The following is a 25,656-nucleotide window of genomic DNA, read 5'->3' on the forward strand; positions in this document are numbered from 1 at the left end:
GGTCAACAAATAAAACCCATTTCAAAAAAACTGTGACTCTTTTTCTAAATGGACTCGGAAGAAGGTCTTGCAAGAAACAAGTCATGAAGATTCTAGTCAGTGATCAGAAAGTCATCTTACCCAACCATATCAAAACCCATAGAGGATTCATTTAGGATAAAAAGCCAAGGTCTTAAGGAGTCACGGTACTAATTCAACTCCCATAGTAAACACCATCACATTCATGTTATCTTTCTATGGCATGCATGCTACACAAAAGAAACACAAACATGCTGACATCGGCAAGTATGACATCACAGGGTATCAAATTACATGACGCATTGTATTTTCATCTCTCACTGGCTATAAGACACGTTTTAAATGTTTTAAATTTCAAAATTGCATTTCTTTTCTTGCTGACTCTCACAGAAATAAGATGCAGTGCATCCCTATTCATATCAATCAAACCAAACAAATAAGTGTGCCATATGACAGGTCAAAATGAAAAGAGGCCATTGCCCTTTTGTGACTAAAATACACACACCCATGAAGCATCAAGAGATGCTGACATTCCAAACTTATTTAAACTATTATCACATGTGGTTCATCACCCCCAAATCTTAATAAAAAGGTATAAAAGCCAAAGAAAGGTTCCATAAGTTTTATTATACCTTTATGCTACTTTTTAGTATAAAACTAAGGGGAAGGGTGAGGAAGCAAAGAATAGAGTAATTTCTTCAAGCCTGGTAATGTTCCCCACAACAAGTGGGAAAATGTGCATCACCCCGAAAGATACAGCCACTTGAGGTCTGTTACATAAGGACAACAAGAGACAAATTTGAAAAAACCATCCAAAGTTCCTATAATGCTGACATTGATGTTGGAGACAGAAAGCCCATGTACAAACTGCTGCGGCCCAAGCTAAGAAGTAAGCTGGAGGTGGAAAAATATGTGGAAAACTTTGTGAAGCCAAGGCAAATCCATGTTTCTATGCAAAATTCAGGCACTGATAAAACTTGTCACTGCATAAACTACTTGTTAAATTTAAGTAATAGAATTGAATTGCATGTTAAAGACGTTTAATACATAAATCTATACCTACATTTACCCAAAACTCAAAAATCATTATTGTGACTACTTTCCACTATAGGCAGCGTTAAATTACTTTTTAATATAAAGCTGAATAAAATGCATGAATTATTGAAAAAAAGAGAAACAAAAGCAAACCTTGCAATCACTCAATTACAGTCAAAGGGGAGGTAATATACCTTGATTTGGCATACCAAGTAGCAAGCTCTAATTTACAGCTAAATGATACCTTACTATCACTTGAGAGTAACTGCAGAGCAATTTTACCTTTATAAATAGCTTTTGTTTCAAATCTGAAACCATATTTCTGACATGAAGCTTGTCTTCATCTATTCACAACAACAGATCTGGTGAACAAAACACTTATCGTGTTGGGCACACAGGAAAAAATGCCGAGATGTGGAACAATGTGTTCCGAGAGCACCAGTTTCAACACCATGACTATAAAGGTTTTCTATCATGGGACTTGGTACATGAAGAGAAAAGAGGTCTGGTGTGGCGGGAGAGAGCAATATGTTCAACATGCAGTTGTACATCAAGAATGTTTTAACTGTATGAAGAGATGCCAAAGAGAGGTTGGGGAAGAAAAACTTCCTGTGTAAATAATGCAATACAGATAGGGCTTTCGCAGACTTTTGTTGGAAATGAAGGGTTAAAAACGATTCTTTTAAGTGAAAATGTCCCTCCCTGCTCCCTCAACAAAAGGGACGCAGAAACGTTCCAATACTGTTTGCCAATAAATTGAATGTACCAATGTGAGAGACATGGCTGAACACAGAAAAAGTGTCAAGGAGTTTAATTCACTGATAGGAAATAAGACAGATATAACTGATATTCAATGTGACTCAACATATAATAATGCAATCTACAGGTTGAGGCAATGCAGCATGTGCAGTTTTGTGCACAGTCCTTGATTTTTAAATGCTCTCTCTTTGATTTACTAAATGTGTCTCTAAAGTTAATGATCAGTATTGATTGTGACATAAGTGGCTTACATTTAAAATCTCTCCCCCACCCCCTTATGGGGAATTGATGCATGTGTTAAATGGTATTTAACCATATAGGCCAATCTGTGGGCACCATCATATGAAATTCTGCCATCAGGCCATACTATGCTCTTTTCCCCATGGCCTGAGGTATCTACTGCCACTGTCCAGTGTATAAAACCCTTCCCATCTGTCTTTTGTATAGATTTTTTCTCCAAAATCACATGCAAACCATGAAAAAAAGACTCCATTATGATTATCATATGTAAAAACCACCAAAATGATACTCTGGATGCACATGGTAACCATGGAAACAACAGGCTCCTATTATAGTATAGGTCACAAATAGGAGTCACAGTACTAATTCAACTCCCATAGTAAACATATGGAAACACCATCATATTCAAAATTCAACAATTTAAAATTTCTGGGTGCTGACGATCAGACTTATATTTCTCCATGCACAACTATTCTTGATGCAAGCTTCTGTGTGGAGAACACCATATGACCCATGGCATTTTTTAAATCTACATGTGCATGAAACATATTATTGATTCTGCACCAAATGACTCAGGTGCTACTTTCATTATTGAGTACTCCTAAGTCAAGCCTGTAAAAATACTAAAATTGCATCAATAGAATTTTGTCTATTATTTTAAAAAAAATTACAGATACAATAAGCTCTCAGAAGATATTTTTACTAAAATTATAATTTTCATTATTAACTAATTATGGACCACCAAACTCATATATATTCTATTATTTGTTCACCCATTTCTAGACTGGTACACAGTTCTTCCATAGAATTAGTAGTGTGTCCTTAAAGGACACACAGTACTAATTACAGTAAAACCTGTCTTGAGAGACCACTGCTATGAGAGACCACCTGTCTTGAGAGACCAGGTTCTCCATGTACAGATTTAGAGATTATATAGTGTTATAACCTGTTATGAGAAATCACCTGTCATGAGAGACCATTATGTTTTGGCAGAAGGGGTGGTCTTTCAAGACAGGTTCCAGTGTATATTGAAAAAATGGGAACCAGTCTGGAAATGAGTGAATATAAAACGGTATATATGGGTTTGGTTGGCCAGGATTGGTTGATAATGAAAGACAGAATTTTGGAAAAAGAATCCTGTAAAAGCTCATTCTAGTATTAACTGAAAAAAATATAGACATTGTTTTATTGATGGAATTTCAGTCCTTTAACAGTGTTGAGTTTGGAACACTCATTACTGAAATTAGCACCTGACACTTTGGTGTGGGATTGAAAGCATATGATTCCAAGTCATATAGGTCCAGAAAATGTGATGGCTCATATCCTTTTCTCTGCACAGAAGCTGTCATCCAGGTTTCACCTATACTGATAAATACAGGTTTGGTCATGAGCACTCAGAAATTTAAAGTTACTGATTTTTTAATATCCTACTATTTGAAATGATTTACTATTGGTGAATTAGTACCATGAGTCCTATAGTCAGACAAGTCAAAATTTGCAACGAGGCCATACAATTATTGTGAGAACAGACTGTATTTGAATTACGCTGGTGACAGGGCCATACAATTATTGAGAGAACAGACTATTTGAATTATGCTGGTGACAGGGCCATACAATTATTGAGAGAACAGACTGTATTTGAATTATGCTGGTGACAGGGCCATACAATTATTGAGAGAACAGACTATTTGAATTATGCTAATGACAAGGCCATAAAATCACTGACTTCATTATTACTGCTCCAATTACTCACTGATGATGGGGCCATAAAATTACTGAGAGATACACTATTTGAATTATGCTGATTATGGGGCCATACAATTGAGAGAACACACTGTATTTGCATAATGCTGGTGATAAGGCCATACAATTATTGAGACAATAGACTGTATTTGCATTATGCTGGCAACAAGGCCATGCAATTATTGAGAGAACAGACTGTATTTGAATTATGCTGGTGATAGGGCCATACAATTATTGAGAGAACAGACTATTTGAATTATGCTGGTGACACAGCCATAAAATTACTGAGATAATAGAGGCTTTAAAATTATTGAGATAATAGCCTGTATTTGAATTATGCTGGTGAAAAGGCTATACAAGTATTGAGATAAGAAACTATATTTGAATTATGCTGGTGAAAGAGCCATAAAATGATTAACCTACCTCATTACTACTCCATTAAGCAGAAATGGAACCTCTCAACTACTGAGAAATATTAACAAGTATGCCCCCATTTTCATGCACTATAATGAAGAGTACTGTCTCTACTGTGGAGAAACTGGGCACATGACACAGGTATGCCATCATGGCAAACAGATTGAGTGCTTCAGATGCTATAAATATGGACACAAATAAAGACTTTGTCAATCAATGTGTTATACATGTTAGGAAGCTGGCAAAGAGGAGAATGCCAATGCTTCATTTACAACAAATCTAAATGTACCTAGTGAGACTCTTGTCTCTAACTATTCAGTGGACACTACTGTAAATGAAAAAGTTTACGGATTTTCAGGGTCTGTATGTGACTTTGAAGACAATAATATATATTAACATTTAAATATAGAAATAGGATGTCAGAATGATAAAAGTAGTATGGAGACAATATCAGTGAGTACCCCACTGCATGATTACATACATATAATCGATACAAAACTAAATAAAATGGTTTTAACATAGGTCACTTAAATGTACAAGGTATAGTGGGAAAAGTAGACCAGATTAAGTTAATGTTGTCTTCCAAGGAAAATAATATACATGTTTTAGGACTCACTGAAACCAAATTAAATGCTAACCACAATGACGATCTATTTCACTGTCAAGGCTACATTAAACCATTACACAGGGACAGAGACAGCAGGGGGAGGTCTTGTATACATTAGGGAAGATGCAAATGCAGAAAGACTTGACTTGGAGTCACATGAAATTGAGAGTATCTGGGTGGGAATTTTTCAAAATAATGTAAAATCATTCCTAGTTGGTTTCATTTATAGACCACCTTCCTCCAAAGCAATTTGGAATGATAACTTTTTGAAACAAATGGAAAATGTTCTTGCACAGGAGAAAGAAACATATACATGGTGATATAAAAAAGGATTTTCTCAATACTCAAATAAGGAACAAATGGATCAAATTTATTGAATCATTACGCCTAGACCAGCTGGTAAATAAGCCCACAAGGGTAACAGAAAAATCAAGCACTCTTATTGATCACATGTATACCAACCTACCAATGTGGCTTGTGTTAATGTACCGAATGTTGGTCTTAGTGACCACTATCCTACTTTTTTTGACAAGAAAGGTTAAATGCAAGAAAAATAAGAAAAATACACACAAAACGATCACTTACAGATCATTCAAAAAATTTAATGAAGAACAATTTCTCAATGACCTATATAAAGTTCCATGGAATATGATTCAAAATTTGATGACATAGATGAAGCTCTGAGGGTGTGGACTGACTTATTCGTGGATGTAGTCTCTAAGCATACACCACTGAAAGTACATTGAGTAAAGACTGAAATTAAACCTAATTGGCTTACTAATTGGCTTACTACTGAATTCCTAGATGCTATGTAAACACGAGACCAATTCAAGGCTATGGAGAAATAAAATAACAAGTATGATTAAAAAAGCTAAAAAAAAGCTTATTATTTATCATTACTTGAAAGCAAAAAGAGCAACACAAACTCCATTTAGAAAGTCTTCAATGAACTCACTGGAGGAACACACAAAGATCAGACAAATAAAATTCACTCACTTCTGGTAAATGACACCATAGTCACTGATGACACTGACATTGCAAATGTTTTCAATGATTTTTTCACCAACATTACCAAAAAGTTAAAAGAACCAGTGATAGAAAACAACTTTAATGAACTGAAAAAGGTCTGCAGCAGCAAAATCTCAAAGGACATATGTTTCTCTATCCCACCAGTATCAAAAAACTTTGTTAAAAAATGTCTCAGTGAACTTGATACCAAGAAAGCTACACGACTTGATCAGATTAGTCCATGACTCATTAAGTTTTCTGTCTCTGCTATTGTGGATAGCATAGCATTCATAGCCAGTTTAAGTATTGCAACCTCATCTGTTCCCAAAACATGGAAAACTGAAAAAGTATTTCCTTTTCACAAATCTGGTTCCAAGGATGACGCTGATAGCTACCGACCAATTTCAATACTATCAAACTTGTCAAAACTTGATTGAAAAACATGTCCATGACTCAATCATGTCATATATTTAACCAAACACTTGCTGTTACATCCTAATCAAGCGGGCTTTAGACAGAAACATTCCTGTGAGACTGCCTTGATCTCCCTAATGGCTTCAAGCACTTGGTCATGGTAGAATAATTGGTACTGTATTTGTAGATTTCAGGAAAGCTTTTGACATGGTGGATCATGAAATCCTTTTGAAGAAAGTGAAATTCTATCAAAGTGACAAAAGAACAATTAGATATGGAGTACCACAAGGCACAATTCTAGGTCCATTATTTTTTATTTTATTACTATTTATTTTATATATTAATGACCTACCACTTTTACTAAGAGACTCAATATCATCTACAGATCTCTACGCAGATGACACAACGTTGTCAGACATCCAAAACACAAAGCATGAACTCAAAATTTCTTTACAGAATGCCCTAAATAAACTGGAAAACTGGTACACATGCAATGGCATAATGGTAAATACTGGTAAATTAAAATATTACTTATCTCAACATGGCAAAAAAAAAGGACAAATCTTGATAGTGATGAACTATGTCTGACATGGAAGGATAAAAATTTGCAAATGGTCTGTCGTGATAGACTATTTGGTGTTTGGTAGATAATAACTTCTCATGGACTGAACATATCAAACATATCAGTAAAAAAGTCAATTCAAGTTTATGGCTTCTCAGTAGGATAAGACATTTTCTCCCTGAAAAGCACAGAAAACTATTTAATCACAGTTACATACAACCCTATTTAGACTACTGTAATACAGTATGGTGTAATTCAAATGATAAAAACATAGTAAAGCTGGCACATCTTCAAAAAAGAACATTAGGGCTAATATCAAGACAGAAAGAAAGCAAGGAAAATTTAGCTGGTAAGTTAAAAATATTACCTATTAAAGACTGAATCTGTCTGAGAAAAGCCAAATTAATGTATAGGATATCTCAATAGTGTTCGTGAATATTTACAATCACTATTCCAGTGTAGGCTACCTGGTAATCTCACCACCTGCGATCCATGTTAACCAAACAGTATAAAATTCCCAAACCAAATAAGGAGTTATTTTAAAAAGTTTCCAATACTTGGGAACTCTGTTCTGGAATAGTATTCCAGTTGAGATTAGAAATGCCCACTCTATTTCAATCTTCCAAACCCCAATATATCCAGTGGCTTCAGAGAAGCTGCTAAAATAAATAAATTCCTTTGTATGAGGGCCACAAGGTAGATTAGTTTTTAGTTAATTGTGTTACCCTCTTTAAATAAGGCCATTATTATTGTTATTATTAACTCACTACCAAATAGCAATGCAGCATATTAGTGTAAGGAGAATATTAGAAAGGGACTCCATAAATTTCTTACCAGACATTCAGCATGGTGCTGGAGGCTCCCATCTTCATACTTTAAGCACTAGGACAAAACAAGTCCCTAATAAATCAATCATCCAACAAGACAAAAATGGAGACAGAGAAACACCTCTGGCAGCTGACAACTCTGGCAGATTGTCAGCATGTCAACAACACTGAGGTGTTGTCCTATAACTATGCACCTATGTAACCTTACAAAGCTGTTAATAGATGGTAACTCTGATGAAATTCTGTGAGAATGATGAGCAAATTTTTCTTCTTCTTCAGGATGTACTAATTCCTGTGTTTCTCTGAAACCACTTGCATATTGTGACAGTCTGTCACTTCATTGCTATGTATGATCATGTAACGTCTTTTAATACCTCTTCCATTACTACAGCTAGACACAGGAAACATAGGTCAATGAAAGTCATATGGGTGTGGATTGTGCCAATACTTTTGGTATTTTGGGGTGATTTTACTTAAATTTCAAAACCCTGTAGGCTCAAGTGTGCAAAATAGGTTCGGTAATCTTTCTGAATGTCCCAAAAGGCAACTAATGAAGGCAGAAGCAGCAGTGGGTTGGTCATTAGGATGCTGAACCTGTGACCAGAAGGCATAGGTTCAAGTCCTACTATTGTATCAGCCCAGGTTAGCTACTATAGTGCATCACTGGGCATGGCACTTACTCCAATTGCCTTCATACTTGACAACCTTGTGTTGGATTGCTGTAAAAGACCAACATCCAACTTAAATTTCTAATAAATCATGTGTTCTCTGTCTCACATGTCTGAGAACAGGCATGTGTTATCAATGACCCAGTCAACAAATGTCAAACTGTGAGCCTCTGGATCTTTCCCTAACTACTCCCCCCACCCCACCCCAACCCAGGCTAGGCTCCCTTGATTAAAACATAGAAACCAACAAGATCCATAGTGTAATCCTATCACTATATAAATAACTACTGGGCATAAAATGGTAATCGGCAATGTAATTCAGTCCATACTCCTAGAAACTCTGCTCTGCCCCACCTCCATCCATGTCATAATTAGGTGTCAAAACTAGGAAATTATAGATTCCAACCCTATAACCATATATAAACTTTTCAGGCAAGAATAGACAGAAGAAAAATTTTAGATATGCAACTAGATTTAGGAGGTGGGTGAGACAATGTGAGGAAGATGAGAATATTATTTTGTAAACACTCTACCAGTACTTTATGTTTCATTCCTGGTCATGTATCAGCAACTATTGTCAAAGAAACTACTGCCTGTACTCAAAGCCTATAAACTTGAGATATAATCACGCCTGAGGTCTCATAAAATATAGTTATATTTCTACATAGATGATACTGTATATACATGATTTTGTTTTAAAGAATGAACTCTTTATATGACATTTTAATAGTATAAGCAGTCATGGAAAACTTTAAATGAATGTATATAAACCAATTTACTTACAAAATAATTTAGTATATCTATAATACCAGACCATACCCACATCATGTGGAATCTAATTTTAGGATAACACTAGAAAAAAAAACATGGTACTTAATAAATAATGTTATACTTTATGGGCTAACCTCTCCTTCACAGTTAGGTAATTTGGTTAACTGTGTATAGCATTTTAATTAGCAGGTCAACACATTTTGTATGAAAGCATACATCATCTGACAGTTAATATGAACCCACTCCCACCTTTATATAACCTCTCTTTCAGTGTTAGGAATCTTGGTTAAGTTGATAAAGCTTTTTAATTAATGAATCAATAAACAGTTATATTTTTTTGTACAAGCCCCCAGACTGACATTTAATACAACTCCACTCTCACCTTCACATAACCTCTCTTTCATACATGTTGCTAGTTAATTCACTTGACTACCTATTTTAATGTACATAATACAAGAAAGAACTAATAAAATGGATAAGAATAACAGAATGAATGGGATGAATGAGAACAGAAAATGAGAGATTTAATACATGAAAGTAAACATCCTCTAGATGGAAATGTTTCCATCAAACTGTGTTATTGTCATTATGTTTTATTTTGAATTTCTAGTTTATTAAACACTAACCTATGCAATTCGTGCAACTGTTGCCATCAATTGTGGTTGAGCAATGGCGTCACTCTTGTCAAAAATAAAAAGCTTGATTGTTTTAATTTACATACATTGCCATCTGTTACGCACGTAAAGAAACAAACCTGCCTGCCACAGTGCATTACTTTCATAATTGACAATACAAAAAAAGAAGACTGCTCCATGCTGTAAATAAATTACAATGATTTATTGTATCCTGCCCAATGGAAACTGTCCTTTATGTACCAATGCCCTTGGGATGTAGGGTCTTAATTATAAATGTCCATTTAAGGACCTATGTCCTTAAGATGACGTGGCGTATAAATGTATTTTATGGATCTATGCCATTAAAATGTAGGGGCTTATAAATGTCATTTATAGACCTGTATCCTTAAAATGTAGGGGCTTATAAATGTCATTTACAGACCTGTATCCTTAAAATGTAGGGGCTTATAAATGCTTTTTTATAAACAGGTATCTTTCATTTAGACATGTTTGTTAAGAAAGGTTTTACTCTATATAAAGTAGAGCATTTTTATATCCCCTAAATTTCTCCTGATTCTTGCAGGAGACCATTAGTGATAAAAGAAAATCGAGACGACTTATTGCCTACAAATACGGAAAACACGCCATGACCCTTTTTAAGAACTATTGATCCTATCTGTGGATTGAGAAACAAGTGTCATAACTAGTTTTTATCATGTTTGTGGATGGTATATACATGTTTCATATTTCACACAGCAACATGAGCAGCTGTGATGTTTCACACTGATGAAAGAGCAACTCAAATTTTGCATGATTTTGTTTCAATATCCTTTATCTTTTACCTCTGTGGCTGTACTTGACCCAGACCTGTAGAACAATATTGCTAATATCCAAACAATTTAGCCATGTAAGAATATGTCTTGCCTGCTAAACACTATTCACAAGGTAGATCCCACATTCCACAGAAACTGTGTATGATTTAACAAACTTTTGTTGAGGTTGAGACCAAGACAAGAAAATCAAAGTTGAGGATTACATTATTAACTGGTTTCAGTAGATGGCAGCATTTTTTTTCTTATACATTTTGTACAGGAATCACTGAATAAAATTCAAGAATATTAAAACAAGTTCTTTTCAAAAGTTTTATAATACATCAGTATATTCTGCTGGAGACCATTATTCCAGTTATGATTGGCATATTTTTCCTATCAATACCAAATGGTCTAAGTCTTGCAGGTGCTTGTTTTTCCAATTCGATATCATTAAAAAAAAGACATGCCTGAAATACAACTGAATGTATGTCAAAGAAAACTATAAAAGTGCAGTCTCTCTTCTTTCGCATTCAACTGATCATCAGGGCATGCTAATAAGGCAAAGAGAGCATACATACTTAATTTTTGCCAGATATAAATAAATCAAAAAGTGGTTTGTAATAAATGATCAAAGTTGTATTAATAATGCAGCACCATATGTGACAGCATGAAAAGGACACATGATAAGACTGACTAGAGGATACTTACTAAATATATGCAATCCCAGTAATGATCTACATCTCAGTTTACTGCAGAGTGGTCTAAGGTGCTTGCCTAATTACAGATCACCAACATCTCACCTGTCCATGTGTCATGATGTGGGTAGAGTTTTGGGCTTGGCCAATGTGAGTATGTGAGAAAGCTTGTCAAAAGCTTCCCATAGGCTGGTGGTTCTTCCCAGGGTTTTCCTGGGTTCTTCCTCCACCAAATATACTGGCTGCCATGTAAAACCTATCAAAATTAAATGCAACATGAATACATCACACATACAGTGACATATATTAAACATTTATTGCATGTGACTCCACTTTATACAATGTGTTCATAAACAATCTTTACTTATAGTAGCATTTTCACCACATAAACAGTATTTTCGAGGAGGCATACATATTGGTACCATTGTTGTTTGAAATTTTTGTTAGGAATAAAAAGAACAAACCACATAAACATCAAAATTGTACTGACTGAGGATTCAATTTTTCTTGTGGGCCACAACCAAGAAATTCAATCCACAGTAAACTGTAATGCTGTACTGTGTGTTAAGATAAAAAATAAAATCCCACTAAATACTGATCCCAAAACTGTCCATTCACTCCCAGTCTATCAGGTTTATCATTGACAAATATTTGGATTTTGGATAATACTGAAAGACTATTGTATGTGGAGAATAACCTGCTCCACCTAAGTGTAGCCTAGTTATGTTTGTCCCCATTGTACTTCCTGCACTCTTTATGCTCACATTAACCATTTAGTTACAGACCTCCATTTTGTACAAGCATGTACTTATGTCAAAACTATGACACACAAAAAGTACAGAAAAGGTCATCAGAGTTTAATGGATTTTATCACATACATACCGCCACCATCACCTTATACTGTGGTACAACAAAATTAAGGGCTGAGTTGACTTCATTTATATTAATCTTGAGTCTTGTAACAGTGAAAAGAAAGATCAGTAAAGAAAGGAAACTGCATTGTTTAAAAATAACAACTTTTTTCATTTATTATAGTTCGTGCATATAACTGCATTTATACTGAATTTGATGTTCTTCACAACAGCTCTTCAACTCTTTATGTGAATGTTGGACAAGGCTCCCTCAGAGGATGACAGGTCCTAGACCTGCAACCCACCAACACTATATTCAAGCCCTGAGGAGTCACTCAGAGGGGCTGGTGCTGTACTGGGTGATAAAGAACTGGAATTCAAGACAAGACCATTTCTTCCTTTCAATTATCTAATTTTTAAAACCATATATGATTTTCTTCAGCTATTACAATTCTTTCAAATTAGCTTATGTGGTATACATAATAAATGCCAGTTTGGTACCATTTTAATTTTGGACAAAGTAGACATCATTATAAGTGTTTTGGTGTCAAAATGATCATCCATTCAGGGATAGTGGTGACAACAAGATCTGCAAGTCAGTTGGTGTGGCAGCCATATTGGATGTATGACTGGCACCATTTTCATTTACGAACACCCATTCATGGGCAGTAGTGACAACAAGATTTATAAGACTGTCATAGTGGCAAAAATATGTGATGTACAACAATCACCATTTTCATTTAGGACAAGTCTATTAGCGAAATGGTGAAAACCCTATGCTGATATAGACATATAGTTGGAGAGGAGTAGAGAAAATATTTTCAGGACATAACTTTCCATTCAGGAGGAGCATCAGTAACAAGAATTTCAAGATGGCTGCCATAAAGGTTATACTGTCTATCAGATCAGAACCATTTTCATTTGATACCAAATGGACATCATAAGAAGTCTTCTGGTCAAAACCTCATGCCAACATGACGTTTTGTCCAAGTAGAGTGGAAATATCATTATTGTTAAGATGACTGCCATATTGGATGACACATTGGCACTATCTTTATAAAGGACCAGCTAGACATCTAGTCCAAGTTTCCTCTGACCCTTGCTACCCCGTTTTTGATATCTGAACATTTATGATGGGGTACAGAGTCAGAGTCCATTCCCCATCAAAAAGATGGAATTCGCCAACACCATTTGCTTGAGGTAGCCGCCTACTAGCTGTTAATGACCTTTCATCGAGATACACCTGCATGAAATCGATAGTAATGTCAATTATTTTCTCAGGAATTTCGATCATAGCATTTGTTCTTTTTTTTAAATCTGCTGATGGATGAGACAAAAGTACATCGTTGCTGAAATTTGACCTGGATCTGGACATTTGAATTCCTAGTCATATGACTATACAACTCTCGCAACCTACATGTCAATGACATCAGAAGTCATAGAGTCACATGATATCAACAATAAACAATTTCTAGTGTTGCTGTAGGAAAACAAATCAAACATATAAATGAAAGTCACATCATTTTTATAGAAAAATGAAAAAACTAAGTTCTCAAAATATTTATTGTGAAAACAATGACCGAAAATCTGTAATAGTGCAGCAATTTGAAGAAAACCAGATTCACTATGCAGAGAGCTTATGTCAATGTCATAGTCATGTGACACCAGCAAAAACATTGCTGACACATGCTTGGTACTTCTTGAAAATGGTTTTCTCCACCCTGCTGCGATACAGACAGGTTTATGGACGTTGTTCTCAGAATAAATGTTGTGAATTAAGTGTGCATTATATTTATTTACAAAACATTAAGTGCCTTCTATATCATATGCCCAAATTGTATGTACAACAACTTTGGAAATTTGTTTATAGTCAACATCATGTGACTATATGATCCCTGACATCATTGACATGTTGCATGATCATGTGACTCAGGATGCAAATGGCCAGATCCAGGTCAAATTTCAGCAACTATGTACTTTCATCTTGTTTGTCAGCGGATCAAAGACATGACAAATGCTATGCTATGCAATGCTCATGATTTTTGAGAAAATAAATCATTTTCATATTGATTGCATGCAGGTATATCTTGATGAAAGGTCATTCAAGTTTGCTGGGCTGGCTAGTAAGTATCTACCCCATGCCAACACCAAATGGTGTCGGCAAATTCCTACTTTTCGATAGGAATGGACTACACCCCAACATAAATATCCCAATATCAAAAATGGGGTGACATGGGTCAGAGGAAACTCGGACTACTAGACAGCATCAGACATCTTTTAGTTGTTGTTGTTGTTGGGTTTAACGCCATTTTTCAGCACACGATAGGCTATGTATAGCGGCCAGTATTAATGGTGGAGGAAGAACCCGGGAAAACCCCAGAAAGAACCACCGACCCACAAGAAGCTACTGGCAAGCTTTCTCACATACCCACATTGGCTGAATCTTAGACTCGAACCCACGCAGACAGAGGTGAGATGGCAGTGATCCGTAACGGAGAGCACTTCAGACCACTTGGCCACTCCGGGCCCCTGACATCTTTTAGTGAAAACCCAATGTTTGTATAACCATTGATTGAGAATAGCAATAACAAGATTAACAGACGAGTCCATTGAGCTCATACTGGATGGCACATTGCACTATTTTCATTTAGCGGCAACTAGACATCGTAAGAAGTCTTTTAGTGAAAACTCCATGCTGATATATACATATCCATTCAGAAGGAGTTAAGATAGTAAGATTGTGCCATACAGGATTTCTGAGCAGCACCATTTTCATTTTAACTAACTAGGTCATGGGATGAATGTGCATAAAGTTTCAAGGCAATCCTGCACATAACTTAATATCATGTAGTGATAACAAACTTGTGCTAATGGACAGATGGATGGGATGTCAGATCACAGATAAGAGACAATTCCATAAGCTCTACTATGACCAGTACCCCTAAAAATCAAACTAGCTAAAGAAATTGATATTTGAGCAGTACTGTGATTTTATTTAGTCAGATATAAACAATGTGCATGGTACAAGGATCCCAAATAAAACAATGGTATATAAAATAACTACTAAAAAAAATTCAAATCTAATCATAATCACAAATAAAATTGCCATGTTTTAGTGACTAAAATTCTATCATTTTTCCTTTCCTGAACAGCTTCACCAGTCACTGTCAAGAGAAATTTATTATGCTTGGACATAACAGATCATTTGATAATTGCATACTCTTATTCAGTAGCACTTGTTGCACGAAAGAAGCAGAGAAAAGAAAAATGTTTCAATTGTACATTGTGACGAGAGATTTTTATTTTGACCCCTGAGATCATGGGTTCACTGGTCAAATGATTTCAGTTTTGAATACTGTTATGTATTATACTGAGTTGTAATAGATCATTTGAATAAGTTTCTCATTTATTAGCATTTCCCTGTCAGATCATTTGATAATTTCCAGTGTAGGACAAAATGCCCCACCCCTACCCCAGCAGCAAGACAAAAGATAGTACTCCTACCACATGGTCTAAATTATACGTCTTTGTGTGTATGCTTGGATTTGGACCCTTGGAGGTTTTGCATTAGCTTCCTTTTATTAGTTTTAATGGATAAAAGATGTACAGTGTGCAGGTTAGAAGTTAGATCTAAAGATTAATCGCAAGTGCATGTGCTTTGTCATCTTTCTTTCACAAGTACACCACTCCCTCGATAACTCGGGCCCTGATAACTCGCGAACCCGTGTCATATGAACAACGTTCTTTTGCATACCAGGACCCAGCAACAAGGAATGAATTGCCCACTGAACTTAGACACAAAGAGAGTGATCCCATTCAAAAGTGCTCTTAAAACTCACTTATTTTGACTTTAAGAACAAACCTAAAGACCTAATAATGTTCCCTACCTTAAATATTTACAGCATGTTTTTATGTTTTCTAATTTCATGGTGTTTGTTTTCTGTAATAATATCATTATATATGTTTTTTTTTATTATATGTTATAGGTGTTGTCCATTGTTGTAAAGCGCTTAGAGCTTCTAAAGATTAGGCGCTATACAAAGTTGTCATTATTATTATTATTATTATATTTTGGGAAGTACTTAAAAGCTAAGCCATAATTTTATTGGATAAACATGCAATTCCATAATTTAATTAAATATGGAATATATTGATGACACGTCACATTTGTTCTTCTTTTCTGCTAGGGTGTAAGTACTTAAAAACTAAGCCATAATTTTACTGGATAAACATGAAATTCCAGAAGTTAAATTAAATCTGAGGGATACTGACAAAATATCACATCTCCCCCCCCCCCACAATCCCATTTCAAAATAGGCCAGTATATTTTTGGTTAAAAAAGTTTTAAAACTTGAACTGGGGGAGAGAATTATGTCCTTTCATTTTGCTGTGGGGATTTTATCCTATACAGATTTTATCTTGTGGGGATCTTCTCCTGGGGATTTTGTCTGTAGCCAGATAATGGAATGCTCTTGTTTGTCAGGTCTATCTGCACAAAAAGAGGTGAGAAAAGAAACACCAAGCTGTGTAATAATATAAATACATTAAATAAATTTAGCATGGTGTTATCAATGACAGGGATTAATTATTCTGTCTGAAAAAAAGGTGCAACTGCCACAGAGCATTCAAAAAGAAATCTCAGTAAAATAATTGTTCTCCCAATCTATAAATTGATTTCTACAACATTATATTTTTACAATCTTTGTGTTTCTATTCCAACTGTTTTGACTCTATGCATGCTAGTCTATGTTTTTGTTTCAATGTGACTAATATGTTCAGAGTGATGTAAAAGTCAAATCACTTAATGTTCCTTTATTAAATGCGGTAACCTCTTTTTCCTGCACGCGTTATTAGTACAATATACATGTTCATGGATCGTCCTGGGCTTCGCTGATGTTGCAAATTGCTATTTCTTTTCCTTATTGAAGACAAAATATACCATCTGGTGATTTTTTGGGCAACAACCTTTTGGGCTGTTTAATTTGTACATACAATCATGGATTTGGAGTCGAGACATTCAAAGGGACCACAAAAGGAAGCCATAAACTTGGATACACAATATGCTGGAACATATCTGTTACATAAACAAATCCTTTGTTCGTATTGACAAACCCATCTCTACCGTGCATTTGTTACATCATAATCTGCTTATCTTATCATCTGGTCTAAGTACTATATGCTGTGATACACTCAGTCATGCTACTGGACTATACCTACAATCGACCGACCTCTGAAGACGCGAACATTGCTGAAACTTCAGAGAAAACTGATTACATCTGAAGCACCGATTGCTATGTATAAATACAAAGCAGATGGAAAAAATCTCAATCAGAATTATATAGTCAACAGTGCATATTTATCATGGGTAAACATAAGTTAGACGTTGCATGTTCATCGTCACATCCAAAAAAATAAGTTACCAAAAATAACAGCATTTGGATTTAGTGCAAATTCATCAAACAACAGTCACTGAACTTGATGTTATACCTGACAGTCCAACATCATCTACATGTAGCTATGATAGTAATATTTCAAGTACAACATCACATCATGATGAACGTGTCAAAAGTTCCCAAAAATTTCTCAACTGCTGGAAAAATGGGCATCTGTGGCTGAGATATAATGCAAAATAAAAGCAGATGTTCCGTGATATATGTATCAAGGCATCAATTCATTTACAACTGGTTGTAATAATTTGGAGGAGTGTGTCACCAAATAGGAATGAAGGCGGGGTAAGTAATATATGTTAATTTTGTTCATTGATCTTTTACTTTGCCATCAATCCCATGTTACAACTCCAGGACTTAAACTACGCAACAAGAAATAGCAAAACAAACAAGTTTTGTATAATTGAAAATAATTTATTTCTCAAAATATGTGTGTGAAAGAATTCAATTAACTTGCAGCATGGCAAATGAATTCCTATTTCCTAAATGTTCTTTCAATTCCAATAGTTCCTAGAAATCCGAAGATGTTCCCATGAAAAATGCCCCTTCTTTGTTGAAGTTTCAAATATACAGAAAGATTTCCAAAGAAATCAAATACATGTAGTCGTTGAAATTTTTTAAGTTAATTTTACTTAATACCGATCAGTTATTCTAGTGTGTCATGCAAAAAATAAATCTTTTCAAGAACCCAGTTGGGAGATTGAATCCAAAAACACGCAGATTGGGACCTACCATGGGAAAGTTTTTTGTGGCATATTTAAGCATCGTTCCACTAAGTATTAATTGATTATTCTGGTCCAATACACATAAAATTCTCAAAAGACATGACGTTTCTCCCTGTGGCAGACCTGCCAACACTGACGAGTCCGTCTCAGTAAGGCAGTTGATTTTTTGCCATAAGATTGACCAGTTTTCAGTAAAGTGTAACAAAATATCAATAACTGCTATTGTAAAGCTGGAAACATAATTAAAAATGAAAAGTTTGTAAAGTATGCATAGACTTTATTTACCACTAGTACAGTTACACAAACTCTAGTTCCAAACCGTATGCAACTCAATGGCTTGTTGCTATCTCTCAACTTGACATAATTCTTGGAAATTCTTTTCTATTTCACATGATGAAGGATATCACATGTCTTGCCACGAGACATACTCAAATTGGCACATGATGTCCAATAAATGTAATTGTGTCCTTTCCAGCTTTTATTCACAAGAATATGAAAACTCATTTTTATTCTTCTGTGTTGATTATTAAATCTTTTCAATAGGCTTATTTTCCCTTTCATGTTAAACATGCATCGCTTTCTGGACGCCATTAAAAACATTCTATAATCAACAGTTTGATCATGCAGACACTTTGCATGAGCAAATAGGTACAGTTTAAAACATCTGCGGTGCTGTTGTACAGTTAGTCTGGTTCCCTGACTAATTTAGCTAATTCTAAGATGAAACCTGGATCCGAATAAAACACAGATGAACCAATTATCCTGATTTTTTGGCAACGATCATTTTTCTGTAGTTTTTGCTAGTATGCCCTAATTTGGTATTTTAAGAGCAATTTTCGTAAGACTTACAGCAAAATCGTAAGAGTTGGCAGGTCTGCTGTGGAATGCATTATTTCCCACCCCCAATGTGCCCCCATTTTATATTCTCGTCAGCTGTGCCCAAACTGCATACTAGCTAAAGGTTAGACTCAAGCCTCTTCAACATACATGGACTTCAATGAAACTGCCTGATCTACAGTGAGTGAAAGCACTAGCAACTGACTGACAAATAAACAGTGCCCATTTTTGTTATAACTAACAATGCCTAAAATGGGTGTGAATTTATGTTAACAGTTCAAATGTGGTCTCAAGCTACCATTCATGTGATAACTATTTCCCCCATCTTAAATCCCACCTTATTTCCTTATTGGTAACTCATATATGCATGTAACACTGCTTACTAAATAACACATTTATTCCGAGTTGGGGGGGGGGGCACATATGCTCTGTGATATGTTTCTTCATTCCTTCATTTAGTTTAATGATGGTACTTAATGCTTATATATACACGGTACATTAATACCATGTACTGACTCATTTAAGTTTTACTGGTGGGAATGGAGATCCTAGTTTGCTTGTCGAGAAAAAATCTACAGCATTCTGTAATCATTCTTGGGATTTAGGAAGCAATTCACTACAAGCAAAGCACGTAAAGCACAGCAAAAATAATTTTCTTATTTTGTAGTATTATGGCTGTATTGCTTGTTGTCAATAATGTAATATCTACCCCATCTTTTTCAATTTTCACTACCTAGGTATTACATTAATAGATTTGGAAAAATATTCACTACTTGTTCTGGCGACATTTTTTGAAAACTGGCAACAAAATGAGGTTGGAGATTTTTTGGTGACAACTCTTTAAAAGCCAGGACCATCCCTGACTAGTGATGTGACTAAACTTCTTCCAAATTTTACCGTCACATAGATTAGAACCAAATCTATGTTTCAAGAAATTTGCAGCTTCTCCAGTCTAACAGGAGCAGAACCTTTAATGCCCACTCACCCAAAACCACCCAACTGATATAAATTCTTTGCTTCTCAGGTCAAGCTCTGGCCTATGGAGTAGATAAACATCAGGTATGTGTGTTTATTATAGTTTTAAACCAAATATAGACTTTATACATAACCTTTAACAACTTCTACACCTAAAGCACATTTATTTCACATTTATAGTTTTCTGCAGAGTTTGTGTAATGTATATTTCATTTTCATCGAGTGTTTAATCTTTTTGACTGAGGGTCAAGTTGATAACATTAAGGGCCTTTTTTCTACATGGGCAAATCATGATTGCAAAATCATAAAATATAGTAAAATTAACTACAAAACACAAAGTGACTGTTTACATTCACAGGAAACTATATGAGCCACTGAGTGGACACACTGCTGTGAACTGAGAATAAATAAAGACCTTCCCAAACCAAAATGGATGCTTACCACAAGCTTGCAGCAAGCTTGCTGAAGTTCCACAAGCTAGTAAGGGCGCTTATACAAGCTTGCAAAAAGGAATTTTTCCAAGCCTGCAAGCTTGCAAAATCTAAACTTCAAGCATGCGCAAGCTTGAAAAAGGAATTTTTTCAAGTCTGCAAGCTTGCAAAATCTGAAGTTCAAGCTTGCAAAAAGAACTTTAAGAAGAAAAGATTTATAAGACTGTCATAGTGGCAAAAATATGTGATGTACAACAGTCACCATTTTCATTTAGGACAAGTCTATTAGCGAAATGGTGAAAACCCTATGCTGATATAGACATATAGTTGGAGAGGAGTAGAGAAAATATTTTCAGGACATAACTTTCCATTCAGGAGGAGCATCAGTAACAAGAATTTCAAGATGGCTGCCATAAAGGTGATACTGTCTATCAGATCAGAACCATTTTCATTTGATACCAAATGGACATCATAAGAAGTCTTCTGGTCAAAACCTCATGCCAACATGACTTTTTGTCCAAGTAGAGTGGAATTATCATTATTGTTAAGATGACTGCCATATTGGATGACACATTGGCACTATCTTTATAAAGGACCAGCTAGACATCTAGTCCAAGTTTCCTCTGACCCTTGCTACCCCATTTTTGATATCTGAACATTTATGATGGGGTACAGAGTCAGAGTCCATTCCCTATCAAAAAGATGGAATTCACCAACACCATTTGCATGAGGTAGCCACCTACTAGCTGTTAATGACCTTTCATCGAGATACACCTGCATGAAATCGATAGTAATGTCAATTATTTTCTCAGGAATTTCGATCATAGCATTTGTTCTTTTTTTAATCTGCTGACGGATGAGACAAAAGTACATCGTTGGTGAAATTTGACCTGGATCTGGACATTTGAATTCCTAGTCATATGACTACACAACTCTCGCAACCTACATGTCAATGACATCAGAAGTCATACAGTCACATGATATCAACAATAAACAATTTCTAGTGTTGCTGTAGGAAAACAAATCAAACATATAAATGAAAGTCACATCAATTTTATAGAAAAATGAAAAAACTAACTTCTCAAAATATTTATTGTGAAAACAATGACTGAAAATCTGTAATGGTGCAGCAATTTGAAGAAAACCAGATTCACTATGCAGAGAGCTTATGTCAATGTCATAGTCATGTGACACCAGCAAAAACATCGCTGACACATGCTTGGTACTTCTTGAAAATGGTTTTCTCCACCCTGCTGCGATACAGACAGGTTTATGGACATTGTTCTTAGAATAAATGTTGTGAATTAAGTGTGCATTATATTTATTTACAAAACATTAAGTGCCTTCTATATCATATGCCCAAATTGTATGTACAACAACTTTGGAAATTTGTTTATAGTCAACATCATGTGACTATATGATCCCTGACATCATTGACATGTTGTATGATCATGTGACTCAGGATGCAAATGGCCAGATCCAGGTCAAATTTCAGCAACTATGTACTTTCATCTTGTTTGTCAGCGGATCAAAGACATGACAAATGCTATGCTATGCAATGCTCATGATTTTTGAGAAAATAAATCATATTCATATTGATTGCATGCAGGTATATCTTGATGAAAGGTCATTCAAGTTTGCTGCGCTGGCTAGTAAGTATCTACCCGATGCCAACACCAAATGGTGTCGACAAATTCCTACTTTTCGATAGGAATGGACTCTGACCTACACCCCAACATAAATATCCCAATATCAAAAATGGGGTGACATGGGTCAGAGGAAACTTGGACTACTAGACAGCATCAGACATCTTTTAGTTGTTGTTGTTGTTGGGTTTAACGCCATTTTTCAGCACACGATAGACTATGTATGGCGGCCAGTATTAATGGTGGAGGAAGAACCCAGGAAAACCCCAGAAAGAACCACCGACCCACAAGAAGCTACTGGCAAGCTTTCTCACATACCCACATTGGCTGAATCTTAGACTCAAACCCACGCAGACAGAGGTGAGATGGCAGTGATCCGTAACGGAGAGCACTTCAGACCACTTGGCCACTCGGGGCCCCTGACATCTTTTAGTGAAAACCCAATGTTTGTATAACCATTGATTGAGAATAGCAATAACAAGATTAACAGACGAGTCCATTGAGCTCATACTGGATGGCACATTGCACTATTTTCAATTAGCGGCAACTAGACATCGTAAGAAGTCTTTTAGTGAAAACTCCATGCTGATATATACATATCCATTCAGAAGGAGTTAAGATAGCAAGATTGTGCCATACAGGATTTCTGAGCAGCACCATTTTCATTTTAACTAACTAGGTCATAGGATGAATGTGCATAAAGTTTCAAGGCAATCCTGCACATAACTTATATCATGTAGTGATAACAAACTTGTGCTAATGGACAGATGGATGGGATGTCAGATCACAGATAAGAGACAATTCCATAAGCTCTACTATGACCAGTACCCCTAAAAATCAAACTAGCTAAAGAAATTGATATTTGAGCAGTACTGTGCTTTTATTTAGTCAGATATAAACAATGTGCATGGTACAAGGATCCCAAATAAAACGATGGTATATAAAATAACTATAAATTGCCATGTTTTAGTGACTAAAATTCTATCATTTTTCCTTTCCTGAACAGCTTCACCAGTCACCGATGTCACTGTCAAGAGAAATTTATTATGCTTGGACATAACAGATCATTTGATAATTGCATACTCTTATTCAGGAGCACTTGTTGCACGAAAGAAGCAGAGAAAAGAAAAATGTTTCAATTGTACATTGTGACGAGAGATTTTTATTTTGACCCCTGAGATCATGGGTTCACTGGTCAAATGATTTCAGTTTTGAATATTGTTATGTATTATACTGAGTTGTAATAGATCATTTGAATAAGTTTCTCATTTATTAGCATTTCCCTGTCAGATCATTTGATAATTTCCAGTGTAGGACAAAATGCCCCACCCTTACCCCAGCAGCAAGACAAAAGATAGTACTCCTACCACATGGTCTAAATTATACGTCTTTGTGTGTATGCTTGGACTTGGACCCTTGGAGGTTTTGCATTAGCTTCCTTTTATTAGTTTTAATGGATAAAAGATGTACAGTGTGCAGGTTAGAAGTTAGATCTAAAGATTAATCGCAAGTGCATGTGCTTTGTCATCTTTCTTTCACAAGTACACCACTCCCTCGATAACTTGGGCCCTGATAACTCGCAAACCCGAGTCATATGAACAACGTTCTTTTGCATACCAGGACCCAGCAACAAGGAATGAATTGCCCACTGAACTTAGACACAAAGAGAGTGATCCCATTCAAAAGTGCTCTTAAAACTCACTTATTTTGACTGCAAGAACAAACTTAAAGACCTAATAATGTTCCCTACCTTAAATATTTACAGCATGTTTTTATGTTTTCTAATTTCATGGTGTTTGTTTTCTGTAATAATATCATTATATATGGTTTTTTTTATTATATGTTATAGGTGTTGTCCATTGTTGTAAAGCGCTTAGAGCTTCTAAAGATTAGGCGCTATACAAAGTTGTCATTATTATTATTATTATATTTTGGGAAGTACTTAAAAGCTAAGCCATAATTTTATTGGATAAACATGCAATTCCATAATTTAATTAAATATGGAATATATTGATGACACGTCACATTTGTTCTTCTTTTCTGCTAGGGTGTAAGTACTTAAAAACTAAGCCATAATTTTACTGGATAAACATGAAATTCCAGAAGTTAAATTAAATCTGAGGGATACTGACAAAATATCACATCCCCCCCCCCAATCCCATTTCAAAATAGGCCAGTATATTTTTGGTTAAAAATGTTTTAAAACTTGAACTGGGGGAGAGAATTATGTCCTTTCATTTTGCTGTGGGGATTTTATCCTATACAGATTTTATCCTGTGGGGATCTTCTCCTGGGGATTTTGTCTGTAGCCAGATAATGGAATGCTCTTGTTTGTCAGGTCTATCTGCACAAAAAGAGGTGAGAAAAGAAACACCAAGCTGTGTAATAATATAAATACATTAAATAAATTTAGCATGGTGTTATCAATGACAGGGATTAATTATTCTGTCTGAAAAAAAGGTGCAACTGCCACAGAGCATTCAAAAAGAAATCTCAGTAAAATAATTGTTCTCCCAATCTATAAATTGATTTCTACAACATTATATTTTTACAATCTTTGTGTTTCTATTCCAACTGTTTTGACTCTATGCATGCTAGTCTATGTTTTTGTTTCAATGTGACTAATATGTTCAGAGTGATGTAAAAGTCAAATCACTTAATGTTCCTTTATTAAATGCGGTGACCTCTTTTTCCTGCACGTGTTATTAGTACAATATACATGTTCATGGATCGTCCTGGGCTTCGCTGATGTTGCAAATTGCTATTTCTTTTCCTTATTGAAGACAAAATATACCATCTGGTGATTTTTTGGGCAACAACCTTTTGGGCTGTTTAATTTGTACATACAATCATGGATTTGGAGTGGAGACATTCAAAGGGACCAAAAAAAAGAAGCCATAAACTTGGATACACAATATGCTGGAATATATCTGTTACATAAACAAATCCTTTGTTCGTATTGACAAACCCATCTCTACCGTGCATTTGTTACATCATAATCTGCTTATCTTATCATCTGGTCTGAGTACTATATGCTGTGATACACTCAGTCATGCTACTGAACTATACCTACAATCGACCGACCTCTGAAGACGCGAACATTGCTGAAACTTCAGAGAAAACTGATTACATCTGAAGCACCGATTGCTATGTATAAATACAAAGCAGATGGAAAAAATCTCAATCAGAATTATATAGTCAACAGTGCATATTTATCATGGGTAAACATAAGTTAGACGTTGCATGTTCATCGTCACATCCAAAAAATAAGTTACCAAAAATAACAGCATTTGGATTTAGTGCAAATTCATCAGACAACAGTCACTGAACTTGATGTTATACCTGACAGTCCAACATCATCTACATGTAGCTATGATAGTAATATTTCAAGTACAACATCACATCATGATGAACGTGTCAAAAGTTCCCAAAAATTTCTCAACTGCTGGAAAAATGGGCATCTGTGGCTGAGATATAATGCAAAATAAAAGCAGATGTTCCGTGATATATGTATCAAGGCATCAATTCATTTACAACTGGTTGTAATAATTTGGAGG

The 25,656-nt window shown here is 35.4% G+C and overlaps 1 protein-coding gene across 7 annotated transcripts in view; it reads right to left on the bottom strand.

The window, feature by feature from the left end:
* LOC149807105 (uncharacterized) overlaps positions 1-25,656 on the bottom strand; it is a 118,686-nt gene that overhangs the window by 83,542 nt on the left and 9,488 nt on the right. Inside the window, exon 1 of one of the 7 annotated variants that reach the window (XM_089962024.1) lies at positions 11,201-11,221. The exons of 5 other annotated variants lie outside the window; for them this stretch is intronic. The gene's annotated coding sequence lies outside the window, so the exon portion shown is untranslated. Of the gene's footprint in view, positions 1-7,634; positions 7,804-11,200; positions 11,222-25,656 lie in introns of those variants that run through there. One more of the 7 variants, XM_089962007.1, reaches the window with a different exon arrangement.

This window comes from Sinohyriopsis cumingii, chromosome 1, assembly GCF_028554795.1.
Source record: "Sinohyriopsis cumingii isolate HCF-2022 chromosome 1, ASM2855479v2, whole genome shotgun sequence".
NCBI classification, from domain to species: Eukaryota; Metazoa; Mollusca; class Bivalvia; order Unionida; family Unionidae; genus Sinohyriopsis; species Sinohyriopsis cumingii.